The sequence below is a fragment of the Rhipicephalus microplus genome, chromosome 4 (assembly GCF_043290135.1).
Source record: "Rhipicephalus microplus isolate Deutch F79 chromosome 4, USDA_Rmic, whole genome shotgun sequence".
Taxonomy (NCBI): domain Eukaryota; kingdom Metazoa; phylum Arthropoda; class Arachnida; order Ixodida; family Ixodidae; genus Rhipicephalus; species Rhipicephalus microplus.
In genome coordinates this window covers 36,947,137-36,966,911 of record NC_134703.1, presented here as the reverse complement: position 1 = coordinate 36,966,911, position 19,775 = coordinate 36,947,137, and the positions used below count along the sequence as shown (strand labels likewise).

General features: G+C 46.7%; 1 protein-coding gene across 3 annotated transcripts in view; it reads right to left on the bottom strand.

Moving 5' to 3' along the window:
* LOC119171882 (limbic system-associated membrane protein) overlaps positions 1-19,775 on the bottom strand; it is a 219,371-nt gene that overhangs the window by 192,260 nt on the left and 7,336 nt on the right. The window lies entirely within an intron of this gene.

Below are 19,775 nucleotides of genomic sequence, written 5' to 3'. Positions count from 1 at the left end.
GCGACTATGCAACACGCTCAACAAGTTAAGGGCCAACTACTGCCGGAGGAAAGAATCGCACACCATTGTCAGGATGAAACGTCGCTGAGGAGAGCCCTGTAAGCGCAACTGCGCTTTTAGCAAGCGACTGGACTGAACGATTGTAGCCAGAACGCCATTCTTTCGTGTGTGTGTGTGCATGTGTGTGTTTTCTCTTCCTCTGTATCTTTTTACTCCCTCTTTATAGCTTCCATACTTGGCCTACCCTGTGCAGGGTAGCAAACCGAACGGTAACATCTAGTTAACCTTGTGGCCTTCCTCATCTATTTATATATATAGCGAAAGAGTATGCTCTATATGACTCTCTTCGCTTCTTCGACGCAACACTTGGTATTGCCAAAATGCTCTTTATTCCCCATCGTAACCGTTGTTCATACGTCGTGTATTACAGTATTCGAATTATGTAGAAGAAAAGTATCAGCAACATGACTTTGCTGACCCCAGCGAAGGTAAGATATCAAACAAATCTACACGGTAAACAGTCGTGCTGTCGCGATTGAAGTGCCATTACCTAAAGTGGACTAAATTAAATAGATTGTACACTCGTCGTGATATCATGTCGAAATGATAGCGGCAATATACATTGCCTTCGTTTTACCGGAAAGCAAACGAGCAGAGAGATTCGAAGTGACTCGACATCGATAGAAGTTCAGCGCAAACAGGAGGACTGACAGACAAGAATCGGGATGACATTCAGCGCTAGGCCACTGCGTTGTCTTCGACCAGTCCGGACGGCTATCCGACCCGCTGAACGGACAGAAGGCCCGCCTCAATCGTTATAAAACAATGCACAAGAAAGGAAAGGGGAGCGGCCAAGATTAAAGAGACGAGGAACGTTCGACTCTACCGCTTGACGACATCTAAACGCACTCTGCGCGACAGAAGCGACGCAGAGGAAATAAAGAGAAAATGGCGCCCGATGCGCTGCTGGCATTTGGTCGTCATGGAGAAAAGAGAGTCTCCGGGCGATGGCTCCGGTTTCGGGCGCCGCGACAGGGGCCACCGCGACAGCGAGGGGTTGCATCTATACTTCCGCAGGACGGCTCCAATTTGGGTTAAGGTTAAACGTCAGCGCGGCTGCGGCAGCGTGGTGCATTCGTAGCGGCGAGCTGCCAAAGGGTCGGAAGGAAAAGAAACATGACGGGCGGAAGCAGAAAAGAAAGAAAGAAAGAAAGAAAGAAAGAAAGAAAGAAAGAAAGAAAGAAAGAAAGAAAGAAAGAAAGAAAGAAAGAAAGAAAGAAAGAAAGAAAGAAAGAAAGAAAGAAAGAAAGAAAGAAAGAAAGAAAGAAAGATTGATTTGTAGTCTACACTGTTGCCGGAGCGGTGTGTTTGGGCCCTTCTTGCGACGACGCCCATGCCTCCACAAAAGCCTTCCGCGATCCATTTATCTTTCGCTCCTTCGGTGACGAAAGCAGTGACGTGTGCCAGAACTCAAAGGCGCTCGCGTGGCGGCGCGATGCGTACTCGCGCCACATCGAAGCACCTCCGCGTATTGTCTCCGAGACCTTTGCCCTTTTGTGCAGCTACACCCTCCTTCATCTGTACTACGTGCCCTTAATCTTGGCGTTTGCACAACCATGCGCCCCTGGCGACATACTGCAGGTTGCACATGTACACGTCTCGGGTGGGAGCACAGCGTAAATGTACTCAGGCGCACTGATGCATATACATTACTGCGACGCACTGTACTGACAGTCAGATGTAATAGTAGGACACAAGGAAGGTCAAGGATGTCGTAATAATAGCTTTAGCATAGCTACTTTTAGCGTATGTTGTGTAACTAGTCTTACACATGGAAGGTTACTTCGTGTCTATTAATAAATCCTTCGTATTTTAGTCCAAGCACAAAGATGTGTACGCGTAACACCACCGGTGGAATTCGCGCTTCATCGATTCAGGGTTAAGGTTACGCTTTCTAATTCGAGTAACTGTCCTAGGAATTTAGGCTAGTTTTTCTTTTTTTTTTTTTTGCCTGGAGGGCTTTCATTAGGCGTGGGGTGCGCGACGGCTCATTTAGAAGGCTTTCACAATTCTTCCGTTTGCATGCCGTTCAACGAGCCTTTATTGAACGACTTCACTGATATGTACGGGCACCGTCACTCTATGTCTAACATGGCCTCTTGCTCCACATGCAAGAAGGCACTTCCCGTACACTTCCGAGGTCTCGGCAAAATCGACCGTCATACAGCTGCAACATCAGGAAGTGCTCCTACAATGCAGAAACCCATCAGAAATGTAAAAGGATAACACTGCGCCCCACTTTCGTCCATTAGCGTGTCCATATTGCGCGCATCCAAAGGCCCCCTTTCTTTTTCAACAATTTTTATTTTTTCCTCTCTTTCTGAGCCGCTTTCAAGAAGACCGCATTCCGCAAATACGCAAAACAGAAAAAGGCATCTACAGACGTTTTTTTTTTTTTTTTCCTTTGTTGTGATGCTCGTCGGACTATACAACAGTGGTACATTCGCTGTTCCTAAAGGATCCCTAAAGAGTGGAACGCTCAAGCGGGCGTCCCAATGACGCGGGTGCGGCCCCGATGAGGGAAAAAGTGGCCCTAAAGAGTGCAGGTCGGAAAGAGTGAAAAAGCACGGCCCCGGGGCTCCCGTGGAAACGACGGCGAGTACGGGAAAGAGAGAGAGAGAGAGAGGACCCGGGTCCCAGACGAACAGGCGACGGTCGTCCCGAGGACGCAACCCGGGGTCGCCAGAGCGGCGCCACCAGACATCGATCGGCCCCGGCATGCGCCTGGCCGGCGCACTGCTGCGTCGGCGACTGGGTGAGGCACCCGGACACACACACACACCACCGTTTTGTGGCCCTAGACTATGCATAAGGCTGCCGCTTATTGTGTCGCGAAAGCGTTTCGCACGGTCTCCACAGCGACGAGCCACGCCGTGCATGCATGCGGCCGCCGCTTTCGACGCTGGTGTCGCGGCTGGCGGGGTTCTGTTGACGGTTGCGGTTCGGCAGCATGTGCCCGGCGTCGACAAAACGAGCGTATACAAAAAGGAATGTCCTTAGTCTTCGTATGCGACCGTCGGAAGTCGATGTTCATAGAGTACAGGCTTTGTCGGTCCGTGCCGACCCTTTTTCCCCTTCGATTCCTGTCCGGGCCGGACGCGTTCTCCCGTCTTTTTACGTATTTATCATCGAGTCCGCTACACCACTATCCTTCCGGAAGGACGCCACGTGTAGCCGAGCAGCTGTGGTTTGTAGCCCAGACGATCGTTCCGTTTGGAGGCCGTCGTAGCGATGGAAGATATGCGGTGCTTGGTACACGACCAGGCTTGTTTGTTGCGGGGGACAATAGGATGATATTGTCACTGCTCATTTTTCGAGGCCATACTGAATTTAATATTCGTCGGTGAGTGACAGCGGTTCGATGTGTCACTTTATCTATACACACTATATCTTAACTCGGGCGCAAAAAATTCGGCAAATCTCACGTACGTTGGGCACTGGTGCTATGCGAAACATGCGGAATATCTTAACTCAAGAGGTAATAGTGTTTTGGACATTTTATTAGCATATTAAAGCCAATATATCGATCAAAGAGCCACGTAACATACTGGGCATGACTTGAAGCTGATAAGCATCCTTCGGTTGGTTCTTTAAGTTGCTTCGAGTTGAAAACACGAAAGCAGACAACTCGATTTATTTTTCGTTCTTTCATATTTCTTCTTGAGGTGGGATACTACCAGGCACAACGGCATAAATAAATAAATAAAGTCCATTTCACAGCGCATTCCTGTGCAACCATGTTCAATCTGAATGAGTCGCATAAGTATGATTGGGCTAAATTTTCAGTCTCTAGTTATCCACTCGGTCAGTGCACTTTTCTATTCCACGCCCATAGTGAGCTGTAATCCAACGGTTGCCCCGCCCAAATTTTAGGTTGGGCGTTGGCCCAAGTGCGGGTATATTGTTCGTTTTCAGTCGTTTTTTCATACAACAGGCAATTTTCTTCCTACAACTGTTTTTGCTACGTTTATATTTCAAGATAAACTGCAATGGTTTATTCCCATGTAACTAAATACACATGGTGTAACTTTCTCTTTCCTGTACTAGTACTACCGGGTGTTCAAAGGTAAGATTTGTGTGTTTTTTTTTTTTAATTCAGCAGTGAGAAGAACATGAAAACCACCCTTGCAGATGTCTGTCCACACTAGCATGTCTTTCCTCCGAGATATCCTGCGGCAAAATTTAATTGTGCAGTGCATGATTATGCATTCAGGGCGGTGAAAATCGGCGCAATATTTTGGCCTGATGTTACGAACAGTCATAGCTTGCTATCGGCAGCCTATAGTAAACCGGTAAGCGTTATCATCTTTGCCGATGTCTTCGACTCGTTGTCGCGGCCCATGGGGGAGGAGCTTCGCACCAGTGCTGACTGTCTTGCATGCGTAATCATACAAAGCACAATTGACCTTTGCCGCTGGATATCTCGTAGCACAGACATGTTAGAAGAATTACTGCAATTGTAGCTGTGTAGAAGCGCGACTGCCTGGAACTTTTTAATACAAATATGCCCGCTTGTTGCAGCCACTAAAAAGTTAATTATTAAATATTAGTTAATAGGGCCACTGACAGCCAAAGTAATTGTCTCTTTCCCCCTGGACGCATACGTTATCTGCAAGGGGGGTTATCCGTAGTCATGGGAGAATGTAAAGCGATACATACAATTATTATTATTTATTTGATGTGCATACACAGATACACAAGGACACAGAGGAGAGAGGGAGAGAGCAAGCTCGCAACTGCCACGTGGAGGGGCACAACGCCTTCTCACTCTTTCGGGGGGAGGAAAGAAACAGAGGAAACAAAGAATAGGGGGGAGAAATAGGAAAGAAGATTATGAAGGGGAAAAAATGACGAAGACTTCGACGAGTATGATTAAAAATAAACATAAAAAATAAAAAAAAGAAAAAGAAGACCATCCATAAACGGGTGGCCAGGTCCGTTTGGTTCATGAATGTAAGGAGAGCTCGGTGGGCCTGGTCGAGTCGGGAAGCACTACCACTCGGAAAGAGGTAGTCGTCTAGGGTAGCGCACTGAAGCCCTAGGAATTTATATTCCTTAATCAGCAAAGACCGCTGCGTAGCAAATGTGGGACAGTGCACTACGAGATGCTCAAGTGATTGATTGATTGATTTGTGGGGTTTAACGTCCCAAAACCACCCTATTATTATGAGAGACGCCGTAGTGAAGGGCTCCGGAAATTTCAACCACCTGGGGTTCTTTAACGTGCACCCAAATCTGAGCACACGGGCCTACAACATTTCCGCCTCCATCGGAAATGCAGCCGCCGCAGCCGGGATTTGAACCCGCGACCTGCGGGTCAGCAGCCGAGTACCATAGCCACTAGACCACCGCGGCGGGGCAGAGATGCTCAAGTGTTTCGCATGAGCCACAAGCTGCGCACAACGGGCTATCCACACGCTCTTGACGGTGTAAATCGTTCACGCACCAGCACAGAGCCCACTCTTAGATTGTACAACAGCGCTCGGCAACTGCGAGGCAAGCCGCGGCCACGTACACGGGGAGGAAACGATCCATTCGCCACACGCTAGTCTGGGTGCTGCTTTAAGAGGTGTCGGCGTATAAGCAGACGATCGTTGTCCATCGTATACATAGAATTCCCGGACAGTCACAGTCATCATGGTTGCATGACGAAGCAAGGCAATCCGCTTCTGTAGTGCCCGCAATACCCACGTGCGAAGGTGCCCACTGTGCAGCTAGGCATACTCCACGTGATAGAATATCGTTAATGGATTCCATGTTTACAATACCGCACCCCTCATCATCAGTGACGGCCGAGCTAGCAGCGATTGATGTCGCCCTTAAGTACGTACAAGAAGGGTTACCAGCCTCGAAGGTTGTCATCCTCGCCGACTCTCGTGGTGCCCTTGGCAGACTCACCAGCAAGGAGACCGACAGCACTATTCTGAGACATACAAGGTCAATGGCATTTCAAGCGCTTCTTACCGCTATGTGATAGCTGCCACGCCAAACTCGGAGTAGACAGGCGATAACGATGGCGTCTTTCACAAACACAAATACTGTGCCCACACCGCCCCCTAGATAGGTTCACTCGCTTCCTATGGTGACATTCTTGTATCTTTCAAAAACCTGCGCTATCACACGGTTTTAGTTGAGGCGCCCTGGCGTATGCTTAAATAGGGGTAGGTCACCAGACATATTGCTTTGTCGGTCGTATGGAGCGGAATGCAATATCTTCCCTTACTTATAGATTTATCATGCACCGCTTCATGCACTTCGGTTGTATTCGAACTCTCACCGTAGGCAGGTTCCGTTTGGTCTCTTTCCGTTGGACAGGCATCCAAACGAAAGTGGACACATGTCAAGTGCGATTCATGTTCTACGAAAGCTGGACAACAAGAGAGGTTCACGAAGACGAAATGAGAATGTATACAAGAGATGCACTCCATTTCTTCATAAAAACAAAATGGCCACTGGAGATTATGTCTGAAAAAAATCACGGGAAGGTTCGCCGGTGCTCAAGTAAAGCTTCCCGCACTATATCAATACAGACCAAACATAGACTACAGCGTTGAAAATTCCTGTCTGTTTCTTTTTTTTTCTGTCAACGTGAAATTACACGAAATTGAAGCAACGTCTTCTGAATATAAGATTCATTACTACACTGCATTCTACTTCACAAGAAAATGAGCTTACTTGGAACAAAGGTCACACATATCTAGCAGAGTAGTAAAATGAGTTAGCTGTCGTTGCCGTGTTTTGAAACCTCTTCAAGGTACATCAAATATATTCTATACTCAGTGAAGTCACGATCAAAAAGAGAAAACACTAAGCGCATGTGGTATGTCTGCAAGGACAGGACCGGGGAGAGGGACGTGAGAACAGGAAGTAAGATAGGTGCGTGCTTCATTGGCGCGTCATGCCAGGCGTATATAAAACATTAGTCACTTCATAACTCGGAGAACGTTGAGCAACCACCATGCTGGTACAGGTGTAACATCCGGAAACTACTCGACAATGTCAGGTTCCGCCTTATTTCGAAAGAAAATAACAACTTATTCCTGCTTAGAAGTGAACTGAAGTCATCAGAAAGGCGAGAGAAAACATGAGTAATTTTTTCCTTCATCTCATCTATTCCACGACAGCGCCAAGGACATGAACCGACTCTTGTTCGACCAACTTTGACGCATACGCGCAGCTAAGGGCAATTAGGATAAATTACGTTTTCTCGCGAACAGCGCTTTCTCCACGACGTATACGCTACAGCGTCAAGCTTCCCGAAGTGACTCTTGCCCACATTCTTCCCCTCGTGACTCAAATGAGGAATGGTGCTGGAAGTGTTCGTTGAAAGAAAGAAAGAGAACGAGAAAGAGGCGAGAGGAAGGGTGACATCTTAATGTAATAATATTTTGGGTCTAACGTCTCAAAGCAACCATACGATTATGAGAGACGCCGTGGTGGCGAGTTCCAAAAATTTCGAATATTAGGGGTTTTTTAACGTGCACCCAAATCTAAGCACGCGGGACTCACCCACTTCGCCTCCATCGAAAATGCAGCCATCACGGCCAGGATTCGATTCCGCGACCTTCGGATGAGCGGGATACCGTCATAATCGCTAGACCACCAGGGCGGGGTGATATGGATGGTGCAGTCACCAGATTATATAAGGCTGGCCAACCGTGGTGAATTAGTGACGTGGTGCTCTCTTTCGTGTAAACAGGCTTAATTCAAGAGCGCTGAAGACCAAACTTTCCTAAAGAAATTTGAATATGTTATTACCATATGCTTGCATTTCCCTATCGGAAAAATTGCCATGGTGGATACTGGAAAACATGGTGGGCGTAGTGGAAATAATAGTGGGCATGGTGGAAATAATAGTGGGCATGGTGGAAATTATGATGGCCATGGTGGGACGTAGTGGAAAATATGGTGGTTATGCCGGGACATACTGGGTGGTATGGTGTACAGATGATGGGTAAAGTGGAAATGATGGTGGAAAGCAGAGGCTAGATAGTGGGCAATAATGGGACACTCTGCCCACCATTGCGATAATGCTGGGAAGCCCTAAGCATATGGTGGGTGGTGCTTATTATGGTGGGCTACAAGGTGTACCAAGCTGAGAAACTCTTCCCACCATTGCGATAATGCTGGGAAGCACTAAGCAGATGATGGGTGCTGCTTGTTATAGTGGGCCACATGGTGTACCAAGCTGAGAAGCTCTGCCCACCATTGCGATAAAGCTGGGAAGCAGTAAGCAGATGATGGGTGGGCTTATAATGGCGGGCAATTTATATAGTGTACCAAGCTGGGATCTGTACACTACATGTTCTACCACCATTATTTCCACCAAAGGTTAGGCCTACTGACCGAGCCCGTACAATTGTGTTGTCCGTGCTTCCGGGTTTCAGAATACACGATTACGACGACGAAGTATGACAATACAGCGCAGCCATATGGCATCAATTAACCTAAACGAAGCATTTTTCATTGCGTATGGTGTCCGCTCAAGAAGCAACAAACATCGATGCGACGCGATTAAAGCCCTCCCAGAGAACGTAATTAAGTGTCTTCTCACCGACAGCCACCGGTCGCACTCGCCGGCACTTCTCTAGCTTTTGTACGAGAACTCAGACGTGGCAATTCGTGTGCTTAGTGAACCAATATGATAGCGTAATGTTTCCGGCAAACTGCATTCGTTTTGGCCAAGCCGTTATGTAGTTGTTGCTATAGCGAAAGAGCTACAGCATTGCGCTGACGCGACCGCCCTCTACATTGCGCGAAAAGCATCCCAATACTCAATCAAATAAATTAGGCGGGCGTATCTAAGGAATGGGCCTAGAAGCATCATAAAGCGTGAGCAGATGTCGCCCTTTAGAACGAGCGCGAAACGGATATTAAACTTGGCAGACCCCGCCGGTAAACTGTTGCTGCTCCCCAGTCCACTTGGTTTTTTTTTTCTTGAAGTTGTGAATTGTAAAAAAAAATAGCACTAGTGCCATTAACATACTGGCAATCGTTAGAGGCCGCAGTTGCTTGTGTTTAATAAATGTGCAATTTTTAGTAGCAGGTGTAGATGTTGTATATGTTGTGTACACGACAAACATAACTTAAGTTGAACCTTAAGTTTGTATGCCAACTCAGTATTTAACACTCCATCTGTGTCATGTTGGTGTGGCGCAGTGGTTAGCGTCTTCATAAGAGAATCCGCAGGTTGGAGGTTCGATCCTCCGTGGCGCCTCGTTTTTTTTTTTTTTTACGGGACGGGTGTTTTTTATACCGTTTTTATAGAATTCTTTTTTATTTTTTGTGGCAGCTCGTCACGGTGATTCTGACGTCATTTCGCGCTCAAGTGTTGCCGGCACTGCAGCACCCACCATACCCACCATGCGCCATGGTGGGCGTTTCCCACCATTCACCCACTACATTAATCCACTATAATGGTGGGTGGTGGTTTCCACCATGCCCACCATTCGTTTTTTTCCGATAGGGTTATGCTAAAGAAAGCACATGTGCTATAAAAAAAATTCCGAGCCCCTCCCCCCCCCACTTCTCCCCCCCCCCACTCCTGTGGTGTGTTTCATACTACTACATGTATGGTTTTAGCTCACAGAACCCCAGAAACAATCATGAACATTTCTTGTTGCAGATGTGCGTGTTTGGTCTTGGCATAAACAGGGCGCTTTTTTTTCAACAACATAGCAGGTATTATGTTGTACGTTTGTTTCGCGATCCCATGTTACTGGTACTACACTAACGCACCAGACGAAAGATCTGTAACACACGCTTTGATAGAAAGAAGTTTGTATATATGTGAAGCCCCTGTCACTTCTTTCCGTACTCGCTTCCTCCTGGCAAGAAAGCAAAAAAAAAAATTTTGACATATCACTGGCCACCACGACTTACGCGGGCCCTTTACCGTGAACCAAGACGATATCGAGTGAGGATAGCAAAGAAACACAACAGAAAGGAAACCAACCACGTCTAGCTTTTCGGCGATATAGGAACTACGATAGCCGGCTCGGTTCCCGCCCCGAAACGAGTACTGCGTCAGTCTGGTTCCTCCCTTTTTCATTCCCTGAAAGTCCGAGAGGAGAAGAGGGAGCAAAGTTCGCATTTTCGGAAGAGGCCCTCGTCCAGAGTTTTAGAGCTAGCGCGCAACCGGGTGTACAAATCGGCACTACCGGAAAACGGAGACGCACAGACGGGCACCATCCGTGGTGCGCTGGCTAAACTTCTTCGCTCGGTTCGCTTGTTGGGCGCTTGTCCGGAAAGCGGGCAACGTCGGATGACAAGGCAGCTGGGGGGGAAATTGGGGTTGCTGCTCCCTCGGCATGCGCGTCCAATCAATTGCGAACAGCCGCTACTCTACGACTTCGACGGAGGTTGCCGAAAGGCATCTGTATAGTTCGGGTGGCCAAACGCCGCAATGTATTACATGGCTGCAGGCAAAGAGACAGCTGCGGCGTAAGGGAGCAGAGAGAGAGAGGTGTGTGTGTGTGTATGTGTGTGTGTGTATGTGTGTGTATGTGTGTGTATGTGTGTGTGTATGTGTATGTGTATGTGTGTGTGGGGGGGAGGGAAAAGAGAGAGATAGAGAAAAGAGGGTGAAGGTGGAGGGTATACAGATGAACAGGCAGGCAGATACGCGAACTGGACGTAGTCGGAGTGCGGGACTCATTCTTCTAGAGATTGTAAACTGCGCAAGTGCAGAAGAGAGAAAGAAACTTTGTCCAGTCAAGTAAGTTACTCGGAGCGATTGCAGAGAGGAAGGCTCGTCTATACCTCCTGTCTGTACGCATGTAGAGAAATCGACATACTCGCAAGGAAAGAGGAAGCGGGGGCGGATGTAGCATTGAGGAGACGAATGTTGTATTGAGTACTACGCCAGAAAAAAAAAGTGCACGCCGCGAAAATATCGCTAAAGAGCTGACTCACATGCATTCGTTCACGTTGTTTTCGTCACACATCGCAGCAAAGTGCCGAGTCGTTGGCCTTGCTGAGTGTAACTCGAAAACACCACTGTGCGGTGCCGTCATTTAGCCCCGGTCACACGTGAAGTTCGTCAATGATGTCACACGTTAGGTAGGTTTTTGTCAGGTTCGCTCCAGTGTAGTCTACCAGGTTTATTGATATTTTGAAAATACCTCAGGGGCTGTGAATGATTAAGGCAATTTTATACATAGGTCATCGTCATAAGCTTTATGTTTACTGCTAGACGAACACGTCAGCTCAAATTACCCTTGTCTTGCGGCAGTTTAGCAGTTTATTCCTCGTTGCATTCAAATTTTCCTAATATATATTCTTGTTACTGATGGTCCTCTTTTTCTGGGGAACTAAACTTCATTACTATAGCTCATTTTTAACCCCCTCATGTGTCCCTAGAAAGTTGAGTTAGCGTTGAATGCGTCGAACGCGTCGTTTCATCCGTAGTAATATATAAAGAGTGGAATTTCCTCTCCCTGGCACAACCTCTCGACGCCTATACAGTAGGGAAAACCATGACGTCCCAAAATTGGCTTTCTCAACGCAGTCCGCCTCGGTGGATGCGTGGCTAGGGTGCTCGGCTGCTGAGTCAATGGTAGCGGGTTCGATACCGGACGTTGCAGTCGCATTTAGATGGAGGCGAAATGGTAGGAGTCCGTGTACTCTGTGATATCAGTGTACTATAGAGAACAGCAGATGGTCGTAAAATTAGGGGACCCTAAAGCTTCGCCGTTAGGAGTTGAACGTGATAGTGACACCCTGTTCGTAATGCGTATTTCAAACACTTAGCGGATGAAACCTTTTCTAATTTGCTATGCACCCACTTAACGTGGCCTTAAGAGAATAGGCGCAGTAGCGTGTGTGCTTTTTGTAGTGAGATACCCGGCTTTCGATGCATGGAGCCATTACGATAATCACATATACTGACAGCCGTTGGCAATAGGCGCTCGTACCACGCATTATTAGAGTAATATTTCATGCTGCATCATGAAGCATGTATACAGGACGCGTGTGTTTGTGAAGCATGAAAGCTACTTTCACTGCATTTACAAACAGAGGATCGAAGTTATTTTCACTGTTTTTACGAGAAGAGGCGTGGTCGTGAGGTAGAACAACCGTTTGAAACGCAAAGTATCCGGGTTCGACTTCCACTCGGACCCAAACAACCCTGGTTTGGTCCCCACTCTGCCCTAGGATTTTTTATCATTTATTCATTTTATTTGTATGGTTCTCGATTTTTCGCTCACGCATAAGATGATAATTTCTTGCTCGCAACCAGCGACACCGACGCAAACACTGACACCAAACTTTCTGCAAAACGAGCTTTTAAACGCTATCGCGTTAAAATTTCCGGCGCTCTGCACTACATATGGCTTCTATCATAATCATATCACAGTTTTGGGACTTGAGACTCGCATATTATTATTATTTCTCTACGTAGAGGCAGCATGTTCTGGGTGCATGATTTGAACGCCTTCTATAATTTTCTGCCATTAATTATAAAATGGTAATGTTTCGGCAATTACCCAAATAATCAATTATTTTAGTGATAACCTACTTATTGCATTTTTCGTTCTCATAAAGACACATCATTTATGCTAATCTAGTGGAATATTTACCTCAGAACTTCTGAAAAGGGCATATTTGCTTTTTTTTGTTTTCCTTTCAAATACTAAAGCAGGGAAATGTTCACTGAGGAAGAAAACATGACCCAGGCTGCGAAAAAATTTTAAGTGCTAGCGCTAAGTTACTCCTCAAAAAGAAAATTTGAAACATCTTAGTACTCTTATACGATTGCTAAATAATGAATGGTCTGTTGCTTGCTGGTTAATTTTACGCAGCATGATGTGCAAAGGGAATGCGAATATGTCGGTCCTCGCCCAAAGAGCTTATATTTCATGGAAGTTCGTTGCCGCACTATCAAGAGAAACGTATATAAATTACCCCCAATATGAACGAAACGTTAAGGGAAACCGTTATCCCGGCTCGTATTGGTTACGTAACGCTGCGGAATAAAAGGACTCGTTATTTATAGGCCGGAGTATACGTTGCGAAGTCATTTTGCAAGCTCAGAGTGAAAATAAAAATTACAAAAAAATCAAGACAAAACAAAAATATTGCCGAGCAAATTCTCCCGGAGCTCTGGTAAGTTTCAAGCAAGGGGGGCGTCTAAGCAAACAACCATGGGGAGTGTGCGGAGGAGTGCGATAAAACAAAAAACATGAAAACAAACAAACAAACAAAAAACGAGGACGGAAGTGATCGAGTGCCTGGCGAAGTAGATACACATCAAGTGCTAGAGACAGCGCAAGATTCCAGGCCTCGTCAATAAACCACGCGACATGGTTTCTTCTTATGTCAGTTTTCTTTTTGTTCACTTGCTATAAACAGGGCACGAAAGTTTAGTTTACTATTTCACTCTCACTGAAGTCATGACAAGGGCTGCCCTACATACGTCTTATCCTGACGTTTTAAATAATAATAATAATAATAATAATAATAATAATAATAATAATAATAATAATAATAATAATAATAATAATAATATGGTGCCCTTTAACGAGCTCTGCCAACGCACATGGCACGTTTTATGTGCGTATAAAGAAGAAAATAGATTAAGTTAAAATTGCTACGTTCGAAACCACATTTATTATTTTAATAATAAGGCTGGTTTATTCACGGGCAGGATAGTAGACTGCACCAGTAGCTGCAGTTGCCTGCGCCATTCTGAGCAAAGAGTATTGAAGTATTATTAGTATTATTATTACTATTATTATTTCGTCATTGTCCTCATTGTTCGGACAAGAAGGATGTGTGCAATATACAAACCCTGAAAGGAACTCAGTCAGGAAGACTATAGCGGGTCTGTGTGCATATATTCCTTCCTTAGCGCCGGTTGATGTTAGAAAAAGTGGCAAAGACGTGCTTAAGAAATAATAGTAAGACGGGATCACAATATTGTCTCACCATTTTCAAGTGTTCAGAATGCCCGAGCCGAGCTTTGCACGGAAGTTTTTTTTATAACATCATCGTGTTACTGAACAACGCGTGCAGTCTGGCTGGTATGCCACGCTCTTGACACTATACGCTTCTAGGTCGGTGTCAAGGCCCTCTTCAGAGGCGGGGCCACTTCAAAGCTTCATCTGCATAAGTAGCCTGCAACGTGTTTTTTTTTTTTAAGAGTCTCACAGGCTCTTTCCATTCGTAAACTGACCGACAGATAAAGAGACTTCAGAGAAACAAACGGATATGGATCTCACAAGTGCAATCTAAAGAACGCAAGACCTGAACTCATAAAGGGAAAAACGCAAGATGAAAGTCGTTTTTTTTTTCTTCTCGGTCATCTGTATTGGCCCCCATGCTATCGAAAGCTTTGTGCATCTAGCGTAGTTTTACATTGCTTCGGAGATTAGAGGCATCGCAAGCGCTTTGCACCACACGTGCCTCCGAGATCGGTACACCAGTACCCACACAATGTCATCTGAGAAATTGTCATCGTGTCATATGTGGCGTCATTTCCTGCGAATGTCTTTAGGCGTTCGCCAGAACAATTTTTCGCAGTGTTCACCACAAGCCAACTAGCCCAGCCGTCAACGTTTGATCATCGTGCGATGTCAATTTGTGACGACTGAAAATAGCGCTAAAAAACGAGGACACAAGAAGAGGACACGCTATTTTCAGTCGTCACAATGCACCAACAAGCCCAAATTTCGACAGTGATGTCAATTTGTGTGGCGTCACGGCAACGTCACCCATTTTGGTTATCTGTGACGTCACGATTAAGTCAGAGTGACGTGATTACACGGTGATTTTTCGAATCGCTCGTGTTTACACCGATGGTCAACTTTTGTGTTTGATGAGGCACCTAAGATTTCTGCCTTGATAACGAGTCGAAAAATTCCGAACACCGAATGGAGTTGGACGTGTAGCACAGGGATAATATAAGACATACGTCGTTGTAGCAGGAGCTTTCGGCCCATACAATATCTTAACGAAATAATAGAACGACAAAACGGGTGGGCTGTGGCGTGACCCTTCTGGTTCACACGGCGGTCACTGCAAGCGTTGACTGCCCGCTGACCACAACTAAAAACAAACACACCTTCTCTCCACATTTATTGTTCTCCTTCCCTTTCTTTGGACAATGAGACGGGCGGGAGGTCATTTTCGCAGAACTCTTCCGACAAGAACAAAGGCCGATTGTCCGAGCCACTCTACGTCTAAACGTGGCTTCCAGGCGTTCCACTAATGACGCACTAGCAGTGAAGATACCTTAAGAAATTGATCAGGAGAACCACAAGCCTCCATGTCCCATATAAAAGTACGCGTTCTCGGTAGTTTTACTCGAGCTTACATGAAGCGCTAGAGCCGTCTTTTTCTTTTTTAGGGGAAGCTTACATCACCACTTACACCCGAAGGATATACCGGATCAATCCTTCCTCGATGTCTCTCTCTCTCTCTTGCTCTCTCTCTCTTGGTGGTTTACGCTGTAGGTTTTCTACGCTACATTTGGTGCAGTGAACTTTGCCCTATCGCGGTACTTGCCGACGATGATCAGATGCGCAAAAGCGGCAGCGTTAGTGTTCGTTATGGCGCACACATTTCTCCACCTTTATCTGTGGAGCGGGAAAAAAAAGGTAAGTAAAATAATAACGGGCAGCAATTTTCGCGGGGGCCGTAATCCGGGCCAACGCCGATTTTGGCCAGTGCAAGCGCTCACGCGCGGCCGTAGGCACGTTCCGTAAACGACTTCGGCAACAACGCCGGAAATCTCGGGTCTATACAGCGATATCGTGGACTGCCGCCGAGAATAAGAGAGAGGTTAAAGGAAGGACCACACTGCCCACAGGAGGAGAGGAAGTTGTTTCCTAAATGCGCCTCTGCTACACCTCCTATCAGTGAACGCCTGCTCGTAAAGAAGACGCCGGGATGGAAAAGAAAAAGAGGATAAAAGAGACCGCAAAAAACTACGACAACAGGAATGCAGCAATGGCTGTCAGACGGCCACGTTTTCGCACTAGCTAACAGCCCACGGTGGTTCCTGGAGGCGTCGCTATGCGGGCAGCTGACCTAAGCCACGGAGGTTGCGCCTTCCTTCGTCCTTGACAGCGAACGTCGCAGTGTGTCAGCGACCGTCGCGAGGTTGCAGATAGAATCCAGGTCGGTCGGAGCCCTCCGCGGGAGGCAATCCCGGCTACGGAGAGGCAGAACCGCATATTTTGTGAAACGGAATAAACATGTTTTGATCTTGTGTCAGTATCGTATTTCGCCCCTTCAGCGAGAAACTGTCGTGACGGAAAGCAAAAAACGAAAAAAATGCGGAACGTTAGCGGAAATTCTCGTGAATAACCTGAAAGAAATTGGAGATGCCTCACAAAGAAATGGGTTAGACATGAATAACGCGAAACGCGACCCTGGGCATTGTTTTTCTGGGGGTAAAGGCGAACAATAGCACCTGCCAGCAAGTGGGGATTGTTAGTCATAGCGTTTGTTATTTCAAATTCTAGTCGACATTTTTGAATGGAATTGTCTCTTAAAGACATCAGAAGAAGTGATGGAAACCGCGTTAACCGTTTTGCCAAGCATAAATATTCATAATTCTATCAACGTTTACGGCAGCATGCCAAGCAGTATTATGAAAGAGAGTGAGAAAGAGAGAGCTACACAGAAGGCTGTATAGATTCCCACAGCTGTCTGATTTCACTAACATAGATTAAAAAAACAAAGAGGTAGCAATTCCGCTACAAGTAGATTTGCTTTTTTTAGATTATACATATCTCCGTAAACAGTGCACCTCCACACGTACGATCACTCGCGAAGCCACAGCATCGCGTTGCGCCACGCTTGTTTGTCCTGAGACTCGCGCATTCATTCTGGGGCCGCCACGCGAAATTTCGTAACGCCGCCGCTCCTGTGTCGCATCACGCGCAGAGGCGTACAGCGGGGGCAGAGCAAGAAGACGAGGACGGGAAAGCTGCCACTGCCGCGTTCCGAAAGCACGTAGACGAGGGAGCGCAAAGTTCGCCAGAGACCGACAGATAAGCCCGGAGAGAAAGGGACGAGAAGCCGGGCGTCGTTATATACTACGTGTTCCGAAAAAAAAAAAAAAAAACGACTGTCCTCCTAAAACTGCTCCGTCCGGGCAGGCGACAGGGGGAGAAAAGAGGGGAAAGAGCAAGACGGTAGGCACGCCGGCTGGCAGACACGGTCGGGGCGTCGTTGGTACTCCGCGACTTGTCGAGGTGATGAGAAGACAACAGTTTTTGGAAGGACCAGGGCCAGACGAAACCAACAGATATGACGCTATGCATATCTCTTGCACACACACACACACACATCGGCGCGCAGTGGCACTCGTACAAGCATGGCCTCGTGCTCACGTCACGGCGATAAAAACCGCCCGCGACTCGTCTCAATGCCTCAGTGCTCTTTTCAAAAGCTGCGGCTTCCAGTTTCTGCGGGAGTGCGAAAGGACCCAGTAGACGCGACAGCTCTTTTCGAGCGTGCGGTGGGGGCACCCATATCGCGTTCTTCAAGGAGATGGGCCAGTGTTTACCTTGCAGCCAGCCTCCATACGTGGCTGCTCGCCTCCCGGGACCCCTGCGAAAAGACGCGACAGTCGCAAGTTTACGGGTTCCTTCTTTAGGGAGCCAGTGAGCCGGGTCGTTACGATTGCACGGACGCTTTTTTTTTTTTAACCTCTGGACGCGGGAGGTTGGCCGCATGTTTGTGATGTTGCAGCACCACTGGGTCAGCGTATATAAACAGGGTGGTGTTTTCACGCCGTGACATTGCGCAGGTTCGCGATAAAGGCGAGGGAAAACGGCTGTCCTCTCGTAGCTTTCGAGAGCCCTATATCCGTCGCAATGACGAAACCTTTGGAAAGGAAAATTTTGGGTGGGAAACGTGGCAGAACTGGGTCAGGTGAGTAACTGATTCCCCCCTCTGTCTTTCTTTTTGCTGTCTGTGTGCGTGTGTGCGTGTGCGTGTGCGTGTGTGTGTGCGTGTGTGTGTGTGTGTGTGTGTGTGTGTGTGTGTTGAGCAGGTAGTCGTAAGCCTTGCACCACAACTTATTTTTATTATGCTTTGCCTATACGAAGAAAAAAAAATGGAGCATAAAAATACCATAAAAAGATACCACGTAAACTGCGTAACTCGACAACGTATCGATTTCTTTAATTGCTATCATGTGTCACAGAAAGCGGGTGATATACGGAAGCGCAATACATCGGACTTACGCAAGTACGAATATTTCATTATGCGTTATTGAATCCCGTTTCACCATCCCCGAGTTTCCGCTTCGGAGCTCACTTCATAAAGCCAAATAAAGCTCGCAGCCGCACTCGCCTCTGCAACTTTGTCACCGGCTAACCCATTGCCCGCGACACACTGCCTCAACCTGCAGCCACTGTTTCGTAAATAGCTATGCCGCCATGTGGCGTGCAGATGTTCTAAGATCGCCACGCTTGGATTTTTCACGCGGCACGAGTACACGACGCGTTTCGCCGCTTATACGGCTCCAGCGGTGACAATAACCGACTGAAACTGAAGTTGGAACAGCTGCAGCCTACAAGCATGTGTTATCGAAAGCATTTTCACTTTTGTTGGAACAGCATCTTTGCGCGAGTAAAATAGTTACCAGTACTGCCCTACATTTCCTAAACTTGGTCTACATAAGCCGTATTTTTTTTCAGAATGACACCCGAATAAACGTAGCTTGTGTAACCTTGGTGTCAAAAAAGTCAGCACAATGCCAACCATCGAAGAGAAAAATATATGAAGTTCGAAGTTTTTGAGTCACGTTTGAAGCTTAGTTTGGTACATTGAGAAACACTATCACAACAGCGTTTCTGTATGAGTTGTGCGTATAAGGCTTGAATAAATGTTTCCCTTTCACACAAGCAAGAGAAACCAACAGACTATGTCTCTTCCTTTACCTTTTTGCATGTTTTCTATTTGTGGCAACTTTAGTCGAAGAATTCATTTAGGAAACATGCTCAGCATTCTGTTGGCCAAGCAATTTTCGTCAGTAAGTCTCTACAGTTCAAGTTGGTCCTCAAACCACGGCTGGAAATACATTACACATGCCACACTCCGACGTTCTACTCCACGTTGCTAAACAAAAGAGGAACTAGTCCCACAGAACCGACGAATCAATCTTCTTGTATCTTGGTTCACTATAACTTCGATGTATTCTCGGGCATTTTCATTTAGTTTTGACGCGACTTCATAGAGGGCAGCTTCTAGCAATTCCTTGCCCAGTAACAGTATGAAATGACAAAAAAAAAGAAACGCGTCCGTACTTTATTTGTTATGGGTAAAATATTCTTACCGTTACCTACCCCCCCCCCCCCTCCCTCTAAAAAAGTAGCAGACACTCGAAAGCCCCGCTTTCGCCACGTCCAGATGTAGAAAACTGCAATCCATCAACTTTGCTTCTCCAACAACGCTGAGGGCAAACTCTCAGCAACCCGTATTCATCATGCGTTGGAATTCGCTTTCCGCAAGAAAGAAACAAAAACGATAACAATACGTTTGAACGAAGACAAGCCGGAACAGTGCAATGCAAGTTCGTGAGAGAAACCACGAAAACAGTTGCAGGCTCTGCAGAGCTCCGTCGTAAACTCGCCTTTGTTTTTAATTCTGTCTACAAAAACGACAATTCGTGGTTGAACTTGTTTTTCGCGTCGCGTAAACAAACGCTTGGTATTGCTGCGCCCGAAGCAACGCCAAATACTTTCGCTGGTCAGGGA